The following is a 7500-nucleotide window of genomic DNA, read 5'->3' on the forward strand; positions in this document are numbered from 1 at the left end:
CCCCGAGTGCGGCCCGGGTCGGCGGGCCGGGGGCTCGGGGACGGCGCGGCCGCTCATAGGGGGCGCGTGCGGAACCCTCCTCTCTCTCTGGGGGGGAGAAGGTGTGGCCGCTGGGTCGAGGCCGTAACCGGGAAAGGGTGCCTTTCGGGCGGGGGAGGCGCGGGTGCGAAGAGCCGGCTCGAAGACTGGGAGGGTGGGGGGATGTGTCGAGCCCCCCGATCCGCTCGCCGTCCGATCCGACCGACGCGACCGCGTCCTCCGCCCGCCGTGGCGGACGTTCGTTTCAGACGGGTCTTCTGAGTCTCCCGAGGTCGACGCGGCCTGCTTTCCCCGGAGGGAGGCCGCGTCTAGAGTCGACGCGCAGAGCGGGGAGGAGCAAGCTGCCCATAGCGGTCTCTCGACCGGGCAGGGGCCGTCCCCAGGCGCGTCCGAAGTTCCAATCGATCAGGCTAAACACCCCTCGCGTCGACGGCCCGGGAGGAGGGGGTGCGCTCCTCTCGGGCCCCGGGGGGTGGGCAACCCGGAGGCGCCCGTCACACGGAGATCCGTTACCTTGTCCGAGCGGGGCGTTTGTCCCCTCCTCGACAAAACCCCGAAGGCCCGTTTTAGGACCGTCTTGGCACCGACGGAAGCTCCGCCGCGCCCACCGATACCGTCTCGCCCCGGGCACGAAGCGCCCTCCCGGGTGACCGGCCCGGGAGGCGGGCCGTCCTGGTAAACTCTTTCGACTTCACGTTTAGGGACTCTGTCCCTTTTTTCCGGAGGGGGGCCTTTTCCTCCAGAGCGCCCTGGTTACCGCCTGCCTGCCGACCCCAGACGACGCATCCTCCCCAGGATGTCGGAAACCGATACCGAGCAACGCTTTTTTTTTTGGTCCGTCACCTTGTCCGAGCGGGGCTCTCGTCCCCTTCCTCGACAAAACCCCGAAGGCCCGTTTTAGGACCGTCTCGGCACCGACGGGTGCTCCGTTCACGCCCACCGATACCGTCTCGCCCCGGGTCCGAGGCACCCACCCAGGTCACCGGCCATGGAGACGGGCCGGCCCTGGGGAACTCTTTCGACTTCACGTTTACGGACTCTGTCCTTTTTTTCCGGAGGGGGGGCCTTTTCCTCCAGAGCGCCCTGGTGACCGCCTGCCTGCCTGCCTGCCGACCCCAGATGACGCATCCCCGCCTGGATGTCAGAAACCGATACCGAGCACCATTTTTTAGCCCGTCGCCTTGTCCGATTGGGGCGCTTGTCCCCTTCCTCGACAAAACCCCGAAGGCCCGTCTCAGGACCACCTCGGCACCGACGGGGGCTCCGCCAGGCAGACGCATTCGCTCGTGCCCGAAAACGAGGCGCTCTCCCCGGTCGCCAGCCGGGGGAGGTTCGTTAGCATTGGGAATCTCGTTCGCACGCAACAGCACGGACACTCGCCGTTTACCCAGACCGACCGTTCGACAAGCATATGCCTGGGGTGCACTTTTTCCATAAAACCAGCCCGTCTTTTCCTGGAGGTCTCGTACTTCCAGAGCTCCGACGGGGGCGCAGTCTGGATTTTATATGCCCACCCAGAGCGAGTCTGAGTGGGACTCACGACGGTCTGATCAATGGTAGGGGGTGCTCTGTGTTTTGCACCACCACACTTGCCCTCTTCCATACAGCCCCGAAGGCCCGTTTTAGGACCGTCTTCCCTCCAGGTCGAGCTCCAGGGGGTGTCGGGCGAATCTGACTCTGGCCCAGGACGGGGCCACCCTCCCTGGGCTGGCCAGGGAGGTCTGAGACCATGGAGCTTTAGAACCACACCACGTCATTGGACTTAGTCGATTTTACTCAAATTTTTTGGCACCAGAGCCGGACCCCGCCACGCGCGCCGGGCTCGTGCCCAGGAAAGACGCACCCTGCCTGGGGTGCACTTTACATAAAACCGGCCTGTCTTTTCCTGGAGGTCTCGTACTTCCAGAGCTCCGACGGGGGGGCGTAGTCTGGATTTTATATGCCCACCCAGAGCGAGTCTGAGTGGGACTCACGACGGTCTGATCAATGGTAGGGGGTGCTCTGTGTTTTGCACCACCACACTTGCCCTCTTCCATACAGCCCCGAAGGCCCGTTTTAGGACCGTCTTCCCTCCAGGTCGAGCTCCAGGGGGTGTCGGGCGAATCTGACTCTGGCCCAGGACGGGCCACCCTCCCTGGGCTGGCCAGGGAGGTCTGAGACCATGGGGCTTTGAACCCACGTCACGCCATTGGACTTAGTCGATTTTTCTCAATTTTTTTGGCACCAGAGCCGGACCCCGCCACGTGCGCCGGGCTCGTGCCCAGGAAAGATGCACCCTGCCTGGGGTGCACTTTTCAGAAAACCAGCCTGTCTTTTCCTGGAGGTCTCGTACTTCCAGAGCTCCGACGGGGCGTAGTCTGGATTTTATATGCCCACCCAGAGTGAGTCTGAGTGGGACTCACGACGGTCTGATCGCTGGTAGGGGTCCTCTGTGTTTGCCACCACCACGCTTCCCCCTCTCTCATACATCCCCGAAGGCCCGTTTTAGGACCGTCTTCGCTCCAGGCGGAGCTCCAGGGGTGGCGGGCGAATCTGAATCTGGCCCAGGACGGGCCACCCTCCCTGGGCTGGCCAGGGAGGTCTGAGGGCATGGAGCTTTGGAACCACACCACGTTATTGGACTCTGTCTATTTTTTCCCCCAAACTTTGGCACCAGAGCCGGACCACCACACCATGTGCGCTGGGCTCGTGCCCAGGAAAAGATGCACCCTGCCTGGGGTGCACTTTTCAGAAAACCAGCCTGTCTTTTCCTGGAGGTCTCGTAACTTCCAGAGCTCCAGCGCGGCGTAATCTGGATTTTTACATGCCCACCCAGAGTGACTCTGAGTGGGACTCACGACGGTCTGATCGCTGGTAGGGGGTCCTCTGTGTTTGCCACCACCACGCTTCCCCTCTCTCATACATCCCCGAAGGCCCGTTTTAGGACCGTCTTCGCTCCAGGCGGAGCTCCAGGGGTGGCGGGCGAATCTGAATCTGGCCCAGGACGGGCCACCCTCCCTGGGCTGGCCAGGGAGGTCTGAGGGCATGGAGGTTTGGAGCCACCGCACATTTTTTGTACTTTGTCGTTTTTCGAGATCTGGGCTTCAGAGAGCCCAGGCTCCGTTTCAAGGTGGGCATTGGGCTTCGTTCTTGCCCAGGAGACCCGCACCCTGCCTGGGATGCACTTTTCAGAGAAACCGGGCCGCCTTTTCCTGGAGGTTCTCGTGTTTTTCAGAGCTCCACCACAGCAGAGATTGAATCCTCTTCCCCAGCCAGAGTGCACCCTCTCTGGCTTGGGTGAGTGCCTTGAGTGCCCTGGAGGTCCGAACCAACAGCACGTTTATGGACTTTGTCTATTTTTCCAAATTCGACTCCAGAGTCAAGCCGGCCAAGGGGCTCTCTGAAGGCCCCTCTCTCCCTCCCTCATCCTCTACAAGAGCCCCATGGTCCGTTTTAGGACCGTCTTCGCTCCAGGCGGAGCTCCAGGGGTGGCGGGGGAAATCTGAGTCTGGCCCAGGACGGGCCACCCTCCCTGGGCTGGCCAGGGAGGTCTGAGGGCATGGAGGTTTGGAGCCACCGCACCTTTTTGTACTTTGTCGTTTTTCGAGATCTGGGCTTCAGAGTCGAGCCCAGGCTCCGTTTCAAGGTGGGCATTGGGCTTCGTTCTTGCCCAGGAGACCCGCACCCTGCCTGGGATGCACTTTTCAGAGAAACCGGGCCGTCTTTTCCCTGGAGGTTTTCGTGTTTTTCAGAGCTCCACCACAGCAGAGATTGAATCTGCTTCCCCAGCCAGAGTGCACCCTCTCTGGCTTGGGTGAGTGGTGCCTTGAGTGGCCAGGGCCAACATCACCCACGGGCATCGGGCTTTATTCGTGCCCATGAGACCCGCACCCTGCCTGGGATGCACTTTTCAGAGAAACCGGGCCGTCTTTTCCTGGAGGTTTCGCGTTTTTCCAGAGCTCCACCACAGCAGAGATTGAATCTGCTTCCCCAGCCAGAGTGCACCCTCTCTGGCTTGGGTGAGTGCCTTGAGTGGCCAGGGCCAACATCACCCACGGGGCATCGGGCTTTATTCGTGCCCAGGAGACCCGCACCCTGCCTGGGATGCACTTTTCAGAGAAATCGGGCCGTCTTTTCCTGGAGGTTTCGCGTTTTTCCAGAGCTCCACCACAGCAGAGATTGAATCTGCTTCCCCAGCCAGAGTGCACCCTCTCTGGCTTGGGTGAGTGCCTTGAGTGGCCAGGGCCAACATCACCCACGGGCATCGGGCTTTATTCGTGCCCATGAGACCCGCACCCTGCCTGGGATGCACTTTTCAGAGAAATCGGGCCGTCTTTTCCTGGAGGTTTCGCGTTTTTCCAGAGCTCCACCACAGCAGAGATTGAATCTGCTTCCCCAGCCAGAGTGCACCCTCTCTGGCTTGGGTGAGTGCCTTGAGTGGCCAGGGCCAAAATCACCCACGGGGCATCGGGCTTTATTCGTGCCCAGGAGACCCGCACCCTGCCTGGGATGCACTTTTCAGAGAAATCGGGCCGTCTTTTCCTGGAGGTTTCGCGTTTTTCCAGAGCTCCACCACAGCAGAGATTGAATCTGCTTCCCCAGCCAGAGTGCACCCTCTCTGGCTTGGGTGAGTGCCTTGAGTGGCCAGGGCCAACATCACCCACGGGGCATCGGGCTTTATTCGTGCCCAGGAGACCCGCACCCTGCCTGGGATGCAGATCGGTTTGTGTGAGTCCTGGTTGGGTGAGCGTTACCCTTCTACATCACCCCCAAGGCCCGTTTTAGGACCGTCTCGGCTCCGGGCGGACAGCCGGGGGGCAGGGGGCGAATCTGCCTCCGGCCCGGGTCGGAGCTCCCTCCCCGGGGCCGTGCGTGGAGACCCGTCGCGCCCGGAGCTCCCGTGCAACCCCACGTTTTGGACTTGGGTTTTGGAGCGAGCGAGCGGGGTCGAACCCCGGGGGCCGAGCCGCCACGGAGTCCCCGAGCCCCGGGGACGAAGCCCCGGGAGCGAGGTCCCTCCGTGGAGGCGCGAGCCCCCAGGGCCCGGCCGCCCGCCCGGGGAGGAGAGCGCACGCTCCCCTACCCCTCAAAACCCACGTGGCTGGTTGCAGCAGACCCTGTGCACCGGAGGTTCCTCCAGGAGCGCGGGGCTGGGTGCTCTAAGCCCAAGTCATACAGGCAACCATGCCTCCCCGGGACTCCCCCTGCGAGCGGCGGCTGTTTGAAGGACGGTAACCCCACTGCACGGGGCTTCAAACGACCGTAGCTCGCCGAAGGCGGCTCCGATCGACGCCAAATTTTTATGGGCTGGAGAACGGGACGAGACCTTTCGAATGAGACCGCCCCCAGCCCCGTGGGCCCCCGGGGGCCCGAGATACGGGCCCCCAAAGCGCCCCGGAAGCGGAAAAACGCAAATATCTCGCCGAAAACTCGACGTGCCCGGCCGAGGCCGGGCTCATTCGAACCGTCTCGCCGAGCTGAACGCGTCCATATGCGTTTCGTCGTTTTTGGTCGAGTATTCGCGGAGATATCGGCCGAAAACCCTCGGCCGCGCTCTGAAATGGCGCCCGCCGATGACGTCACGATCCCGGGAGAAAATCGCCCGTATCTCCGCGACGCGAAGGCCCAGAGAGCTCAAATTTGGGTGGCGAGGTCCCACGGGGGCCCTCGCTCGAACCAGGGCGGCGGCGGGCCCCGGGGACGCCCCCTACCGGATCGCCGTTCGCCGGGACCCCCGACTTTGAACGGCTATAACTCGGGGACCCGGGCGAGTTGGACCTCGTGGGTGGGCTCTTTCGAAAGGCCCCGTCCGGCACTACGGTCGATTCGAGTTTGGGGAAGATTGGCCCAGGGGTTCGCGAGATATAAGCCAAAAAACGCCGCGCCTTTGACCGGGCCTAACTCCCTGACCCCGAGGCCCCCGGGGACGCGGGTGGCCTCTTTGGATAGGGCCCCTCGAGGCCTACGGAAGACCCGAGTTTGAAATTTTTTCGCCCGGCCGTCTTCGAGATATCGGCGAAAAACGGAATCTTCCCGTCCGGTGGGTGGGTGTGGGTGTCTCCGGGGGGCGGGGGGACTTCCAGGACCCCGGGGGGGGGGCCACCTGGCCGTGCCCGAGGACGGTGCACCTCCCTGGGTGTGCCGTCAGAGCCTCCGGGGCCCCGGAAGTCCCCGCCCGCTGCACGTTTTCGGACTTTGAGGGATTTTCGGGCCCGGAAAAGGGCCCCGAATTCGAACGCACGTAGCTCGGGGACCCGGGGGCCCAGAGACACCGGACTCGGGTCAAGTGTGGCGTCCCGGCGGGCCCCTCGCAAAGAGCCCGCCCCCGAGCTCCGGGGCCCCCGGGTCCCGGAGAAAAGGGGCCCGACGTGTCGGGGGGGCGCCCGGGAAGGAAAGGTCCCAGGGGCCCGGGGGAGGCGGGTTCCGAGAGGGCCCGTGGGGAGCCCCCGACACCCGAAAGGGCGAGCCGCTGGGACCTCCCCTCTCCGAGATACGGGCCGTTTTCTCCGAAAGTCGCCCGCGCGTAACGGGGCCCATCTCGGGACCGGGAGGTCCCAGCGGCTCGCGGCGGCGGGTGCGGGGCCCGCTCTCGGGGACCTTGCTCCTCCCGCCGTCCCGAGCCACGGGGACCTTCCGGTCCCGAGATACGGCCACTTCCTGTCCAGCTTTGACCGGGTGTAACTCGAAAAGTAAGCCGAGTTGGGGCTCCACACTCGGGGCTATTGGGGGCCTCTGGGAGGGCCCCACACGCCGGGTGTATGGGGCCCCAACTCGGCTTGGTTCCGGAGATATGGCCCTTTAAAGTTTCAACTTTGACCGGCTGTAACTCGAAAAGTGAGCCGAGTTGGGGCTCCACACTCGGGGGTATTGGGGGCCTCTAGGAGGGCCCCCCACGCCGGGTGTATGGGGCCCCAACTCGGCTTGGTTCCGGAGATATGGCCCTTTAAAGTTTCAACTTTGACCGGCTGTAACTCGAAAAGTGAGCCGAGTTGGGGCTCCACACTCGGGGGTATTGGGGGCCTCTAGGAGGGCCCCCCACGCCGGGTGTATGGGGCCCCAACTCGGCTTGGTTCCGGAGATATGGCCCTTTAAAGTTTCAACTTTGACCGGCTGTAACTCGAAAAGTAAGCCGAGTTGGGGCTCCACACTCGGGGGTATTGGGGGCCTCTAGGAGGGCCCCCCACGCCGGGTGTATGGGGCCCCAACTCGGCTTGGTTCCGGAGATATGGCCCTTTAAAGTTTCAACTTTGACCGGCTGTAACTCGAAAAGTAAGCCGAGTTGGGGCTCCACACTCGGGGGTATTGGGGGCCTCTAGGAGGGCCCCCCACGCCGGGTGTATGGGGCCCCAACTCGGCTTGGTTCCGGAGATATGGCCCTTTAAAGTTTCAACTTTGACCGGCTGTAACTCGAAAAGTAAGCCGAGTTGGGGCTCCACACTCGGGGGTATTGGGGGCCTCTAGGAGGGCCCCCCACGCCGGGTG

This window comes from Pimephales promelas, chromosome 2, assembly GCF_988280905.1.
Source record: "Pimephales promelas chromosome 2, fPimPro1.hap1.1, whole genome shotgun sequence".
Lineage (NCBI taxonomy): Eukaryota > Metazoa > Chordata > Actinopteri > Cypriniformes > Leuciscidae > Pimephales > Pimephales promelas.